Source organism: Balaenoptera musculus, chromosome 12 (assembly GCF_009873245.2).
Source record: "Balaenoptera musculus isolate JJ_BM4_2016_0621 chromosome 12, mBalMus1.pri.v3, whole genome shotgun sequence".
Taxonomy (NCBI): domain Eukaryota; kingdom Metazoa; phylum Chordata; class Mammalia; order Artiodactyla; family Balaenopteridae; genus Balaenoptera; species Balaenoptera musculus.
The window spans coordinates 76,303,744-76,310,953 of NC_045796.1; positions in this window are offsets into that span (position 1 = coordinate 76,303,744).

Genomic DNA, 7,210 nt, shown 5'->3' on the forward strand with positions numbered 1-7,210 from the left:
GAAACGAAGACCCAACTCAGCCATAAATAAATAAATAAATTAATTAATTAAAAAAAAAATCAAGGTGAATACTTAAAAAAAAAAAAAAAAAAGTAACCACAAAAGCATAATTCAGTGGAACGTTTTTAGACATTAAAGCTGGTAACATGCTACTGAAAGAATGAGACACAAAACATATCTCAGTGAAGTTAAGGAAAACATTTTTGTTAGAAAACCTGTTGACCTCATCAAGTGGGTTTAATATTTAAATGTGATGGACTCGGAGGAAAATGAACTACAAACACTGTGTAACTGTTAAAAATAACAGATGGTGAGAAAAATCATGCATAAAATTTTCCTCTGCTAGTGGCTGTATAGATTGTGAATGAAAGGAAAACTCTATTTAGGGAATTCCCTGGCGGTCCAGTGGTTAGGACTCTGCGCTTCCACTGCAGGGGGCCTGGGTTCAATCCCTGGTCAGGGAACTAATCCTGCAAGCCACATGGCATGGCCAAAAAACCCCAAAAAACAACAGCAGAAAAAAACTATTATGTATTGAATTGCAACGTAAAGAGGAAGGGACCTAATATATTGAACACCTGGAATCATCTGTAATCTGGGTCCAGGGTTACAGATATACATTAACATTTGGTAGTTTTATTCTCAGAGGTGTCATTGACCTTGATGAGATGGGGCTTATCCAGTGTAGGAAGTTATACCTTATTCAAAAGGGACGTAAGAATAACAGTGAATGTCACAAACGCAGGCATCTTTATAACAGGCCATACAAATAAGGTGAAATGAGATTAGAAAGCACCTAAGAGAGACAGAAAAAAATACCTGATCATTTTGTATTCCTGGACTATATACCTACCCTCCAGAACTAAGATAACAATAAGATTTTCCTGATACAGATTGAAAAAGGAAAAAGTAAAACTCTATTAGCAGATGACACGATCCTGTATGTAGAAAGTCCTAAGGAATCCACTAAACAACTATTAGAACTAATAAATGAGCTTAGCAAGTTGCAAGATATAAGATCAATCACAAAAATCACTTGTACTTCTATACAATAAACAGTCCAGAATCACTTTGCTGTACACATGAAATTAACACAACATAGTAAATCAGCTATACGCCAATATAAAATAAAAGTTTTTAAAAATAGTCCAAAAATGAAATTAAGAAAACAATTTTATTCACACTAGCATCAAAAAGAATAAAATAGGAACAAGTTATCAAAAGAAGTATGAAATGTATACTCTGAAAACTACAAAACGTTGTCAAAAAAAATTAAAGATCTAACTAAATGGAAAAACATCTGTTCATGGATCTAAAGGCTTAATGTTGTTAAGATGGCAAAAAAAAAAAAGATGACAATACCCCCAAAACTAATCTACAATCCTTATGAGAATCCCACCTGACTTCTGTGTAGAAATGGACAGATTCTAAAATTCACATGTATTGCAAATGACTTGAAATAACCAAAACAATCCTGAAAAAGAACAACAAAGTAGGAGGAATCACACTTCTCCATTTCAAAACTTACTGCAAAGCATGAGTAATCAAAACAGTGTGGTGTTCGTATAAGGACAGACATAGAGATCAATGGAATAGAATTGAGTGTCCAGAAATAAACCCATGCATCTATGGTCAACTGGCTTTTGACAAGGGTGTCAGGGCCATCCAATGATGAAACAATAATCTTCTCAACAAATGGCGCTGGGACAGATGGATAACCACATGCAAAAATATACAACCTCACACCATATACAAAAATAAACTCAAAATTGATTAAAGTCTTAAATGTAAGAAATTGTAAAACTCTTAGGAAAAAAACATAGGAGTAAAACTTCATGGCCTTAGGTTTGGTAAATGACTATTAGATATGATACCAAAAGCACGAGCAACACGAGAAACAAATAGATAAACTGGACTTCAAAATTTAAAACTTTCATGCTTCCAAGTACACTATGAAAAAAAAGTGAAAAGATAATCCACAGAATGGGAGAAATCTGATATGTAAATCATATATCTGATAAAGGACTTGTATCTAGAATATATAAAGGACTCCTCCAACTCAATATTAAAAAGAAAATCCAATTAAAAATAGAGTCTGAATAGACCTTTCTTATGTCCCTCTGTCACCCCACTCCCATTAAGAAGTAATTTTTTACTATATCAAGACAGGCTACTCTTCAAATTCTTAAATTCCTCTATAATCCATGTCACATCCCAATTCTTCACTATTCCACACTGCTCAGTCTTTGAAAATGTCTTGTCCTTTTACAGCTAAAGAAATGCAAATATATCATGCAACATCTATCAATGTCTAAATCCCCTTAGGTATTTTGCGTTTCACAAGTCCTCTGAGGATGCCCTCTCTGGTCTTTATACCAACTTTCCAAGAAGTAAGACTGTTTAAGCCTCACTTTCTCCTCCCCACAGGGACCTGGTTTCTTCCTCTTCTGACCTCATTTTAAATACTATATTATTCTGTATTTTATACAATATAGAACTATATACTAGACTGTATTCTCCTTTAATTATTCATATGCCTATGTTATTTTAACCTCAAAGAGGATTCATTTTTTTATGGTAGGAGTTATTCCTTTTACTGCTGTTTTATAACAGTGCTAGATGCATCAAAAATTTAATCAAGTTTTTTGAACTGATTAGCATCTTACCTTATTGGCTTTGAGGTTGCATAATGAAATGTCACAGAACTGTTAAGACTGTTTAAAGGAATAGTGTAAAATAGTTTGGGGTACCCTCAAATTAGAAGATTACCATGAATGAAATATATCTTAGAACAGCCTAGAAGTAAGACTTATTTGAAATCTGACTTTCAAATTTCACAAATAACTAGCACTTTTATTTCTGCCAGAATGCATATTTGGATGAAGAAGTTGATACTGGATTCAAAGTTGGCTTCCTATTTCTTGTGCCTAATAGCTCTCTGGGCAACCTTTGGAAGCCACATGTTATTTTGGCATTTCTTTGGATTTATTATACAAGTAGCACATTATTTCCAGTGTCTGGGCCATCTGAAATAAGTAAAAATTCTACCTCTGTGTTGCAGGCAGTTAATGACTGGATGAGCCCCAGTTAAGCAAGAAGGCAGTTTAGTCTTTCCACTTGCCAAACCTAGAGCAAAGATGGCTAGCAACTGGCTTGGAGAGTCCCATAAAAACAGAAACTGACTTGAACCTCACTTAAATAGAAACTAAATACCAGCATAAGGTTTGAAATGATCTAAACCCCCATATTTCTTTATTAGTTCTGTTTGTCTTTTTGTTGTTATTGTTGTTTTTAATACTCTTGAACCTTTCTTGGGTCCTAGTCTGAACTGGAAGTGCCAGAAAAACAACACAAAATATTGCCATTGTTTTTATGTTCTAACCAGAAGTGGGAAGCACTGAAAATGTGAAGATACCATAATTAAAGTCCATCCAATTACAATTCTTGCAACAAAGAATACAAATAACAAGACAGTAGCCAATGTGGCTTTGAAAGGGATTAAGTCTGAGGCCCACTGGCAGAGTTTTTCTTAAGTACATATATATATAAATCTGGAAATAGAAAAGAAAAGAAGAAATGAAACTGCTTCTTCGAGAATGATTGAAAGGCAAAGTTGTGAGCATATGTAAGTGAAAGCCACTCCAAGCCCCAGTATCCCTTTTAACTATTAATATCAATGCCTTTTCTATTAAAAGCTTTCAGTGAGTGTTAAGTAGAAATGGATGGTTACATTTTATATTAATTCATTGCTTCTGTACAATGTCTTGAAGATATACTATAAGAATAATTTTTAAAGTGGAAGAGAATAGAAATAGAGACATGGGTATCTACCAGCAGAACAGCCAGCTTTTTAATGGCTGAGATTGAAGCCTGCAAATTTGTAACTGGGAGCAGATTTTCAGAACGAACAATAAAGTGGTGTGCATTGAGCAGCTACTACATTATCAGCGCTGTGCACACTGAGGACCAACTGACTGAGAATTTTGGTTTTAGTAGCAGAAGCAGGAAGGAACAGCTTTAGGACGAAAATGATGGCTTTTGTTTTAGATATGTTGTGTGTTGAGATGGGTTCAGCAGGCACTTGGATATTCAGAGCCTGGGGAAAACCTGGGAGCTAGAGATAGAGGTATAAATTGAATCTCTAAGGGTGAATAGAATCTAGAAAGAGAAGAAGATAACAGAATTAGACACGACACTGATAGGTGGATGGATGAAAGAGAGAAACCAGAAAGAGTCTAGGGCCAGCTTCATGGGTGTGACCCATGCTGTCTCAAGGGCTCCGAGCCCAGTGAAATGCTCTACTACTACAGTCTCAAAATTCTTATAATTTAATCTCTGAATTTGTGTCTGTAACAAAAATTGGATGGGACCATGGAGCACATGAGTAAGGAAAGGAAATAGGCACCGTATACGTGTTCACACTTCCTCGCCTTCCCATCACATGTCATGCTGACTCTCGACACAGAGTTCCAGGGCCCACGATGTGTAGGAGAGAGTTCTGCAAGACTCAAAGTGAATACCAGGTCATCTTTGACTGAGGAAGAGAGACGGGAGGAAGACTGAAAGCCCCAAGAGGCCATCCATGATTTCTGTTCAAACCAGAATTTGCTGGTTTGAAAGAAATCGATGCCATTCTAAGAAACATGAATAACCACGAAACCTTCTTATATCCTGTCTTACTTGTGTTACTTCCTGGTATTAGCCAAAAATAACGACATAGAAGGAAAGGGAGCGCTCAGGCAACCCACATTTCCTCTTTCTTTCAGTCCTTCCTTACTCGCCAATGGTAGGGTGTTGGTAGCATGTGTGTATATCAAAAAGTGAATTTTAAAAACAGCAGTTTGTTTTGTGCAGTGATTCCACTGTTCTGGTGAGAATGAAATACTTACGTGTGTATCAGCTAAAAAATCCTAATTGTGTAATTTCAATGATTCTACACGTAAACCAAATGCTCTTAAATTTGCATTTAAAAATTGGTGTGGAATATAAAGATAAATGGTAAAATTCATGCTAAAATTTTAAAATTTTAACTTTTCTTTATTTAGAATGACATTAAATAGCAAGAGCAAATTAAAAGATACCATCACAAGTGAAGAGAGAAACTGCATGAGAAAGGAAAAAGCTTTATATCTGAGTGTCTTTCATGGTACTTCTTCCTGCTTTCTGAACAAGGGAACCCATATTTCCATTTTGCATTGAACCCAACAAATTTTGCATCCAACTCTGAAAGGGTCATTGGGTTGAAGAGGAGCCAGGATCATCTGTCATGGAAGGAAAAGGAAAGGTATTTGGAAGAGAGAGCATTTGGTTATTTGCCCAAATACAGCCCTGCAACAGCTCTCTTGCTGGGGGTGGGTAGGGACAAGATTTGTCATGCTGCCTTCCTGCCAACAGAGGGCCAGGGCACCCAGGAGATGGCTCACCTCTGAAGTCTGCCTTCCTTCCTTTCTGTCTTCAGGCTGGGGATTGAGAATTGACATTAGACATGAAGGTTAACCTGGTAATCTTTGAGAGAGCAATATGGGGAGAATAGCTGGATTGGAAGCCAGATTTCAAAAAACTAAGGAGTCAGCAAAGAGAACACGAACACAGCAAGGATAAATTACACCCTCAGAAAAGTGTATTAGAAGTCTGGATGGATGGATGGATGGATGGATGGATGGATGGATGGATGGACGAAGGTAGGGATGCATAAATTGACTTATGTACTTTCCTTTCTACTCTTTATAGATTAGACAGTAATATATTATGAAATGGGAAAACGGGAGATTTTTATGACACAATATTTGAAAACCAAGAACAACACTGAAAATACTGTGTAAAAAACATTCTATGTAGAACAAAATATCACTTTTAGGTCAATAGGACACTGGTTTTTAAGTGAAAACGGGACTTTCATACATAGGTAACTTTATCTACTTTTTGTTTCTTAGATTTTCCTCTTACCATGAAAGGGTAATGCCGCTGACTCCACCTATGGACAGATGCCAGGGCTGTTCTAGACAGCAGGCCATATTTGGCATTTTTTTGGTCCAGTTATAGGTATGGGCTACAGTACACTCAGCACCAATACTCTTCCTCAGGATCAAATTGCGTCCCATGGTAGGCATCTGTCTGATGTTTACCTAGAGATGGGCATTCAATCCATGCCTTTGAAAGATGGTTCTCTCCATATAAAGCCAACCGGCCAGCACGGGACTTGCCTCTACAACTTCTGCCTCATTAACGGCTAATGAGTAGAGCTCAATGCCAAACAACAGGGAAATTTCTGCTTTGATTATTCCAGGTTCAAGTTTATGGCACGGGCCTCCAGACTGAAACTGGCTCGCAGGAAACTGAAACACACTCTGTACTAATAAAAACACAAACTGCATATGCCGTAAGGCGTCTTTGAGTGATTACACCTGAAGGACTAATACGAGTTGCAGTGAGATCATTTGCTTTTCAAATATTTCCAAGGGTGTCATATTATAGCCTCCCATTCAGAATGAATTCCTGACCCCGACTCTGCTTTCAACAGGTTCACTGATTATACGAGGGAAAGCCACAGTAGGAGCAAATCTCTTTCTCTGAATTGGCAACTCTTGTTCCTGTTATCGTGCGTCTGTTTTTACAGTGTGAACAAGTTTGGGTTTTAATCTCAGCCAACAGCCACAGAGTTTGAGGCTCCTGACAAATGACTGGGTTCCCTCACTGTGGTGCAAGTGGCTGTAACAAAGAGCCTTGAAGCAAAAAAAGTGAAGGAAAAGAGGTTCTACTTACCTCTGAAATAGAGGTTCTACTTAACCTCTCACTGTGGTGTAAGTGGCTGTAACAAAGAGGCTTGAAGAAAAAAAAGTGAAGGAAAAGAGGTTCTGCTTACCTCTGAAATAGATACATTTTACTTGTAGAATAATACTTGTCTGAAAATTATTTTGAACAATCAGAGAGCAGGGCTGTCCTTTGTCTACCGTTTCATGACTCAGGACCTCCCCACCCCACATCAAGACAGAAAGGACCTGGATCTCCTTCCTCCCTCTATCCATCAAATACCCATTTCAGACTCAACAGCAATGCCTCATTCAATTATCTGTGCATCTTTGCAAGCCGGTAGTCCATTTCAGAGCCCTGCTTAGTTGTGGTGTGTTTTGAGGACGCGAGCTAGCTGTTCTTTCTTTCCTCAGTTGGTCCTGTTAGTTTCAGGTTTGGGGTCACTGCATGTTTCATTTCA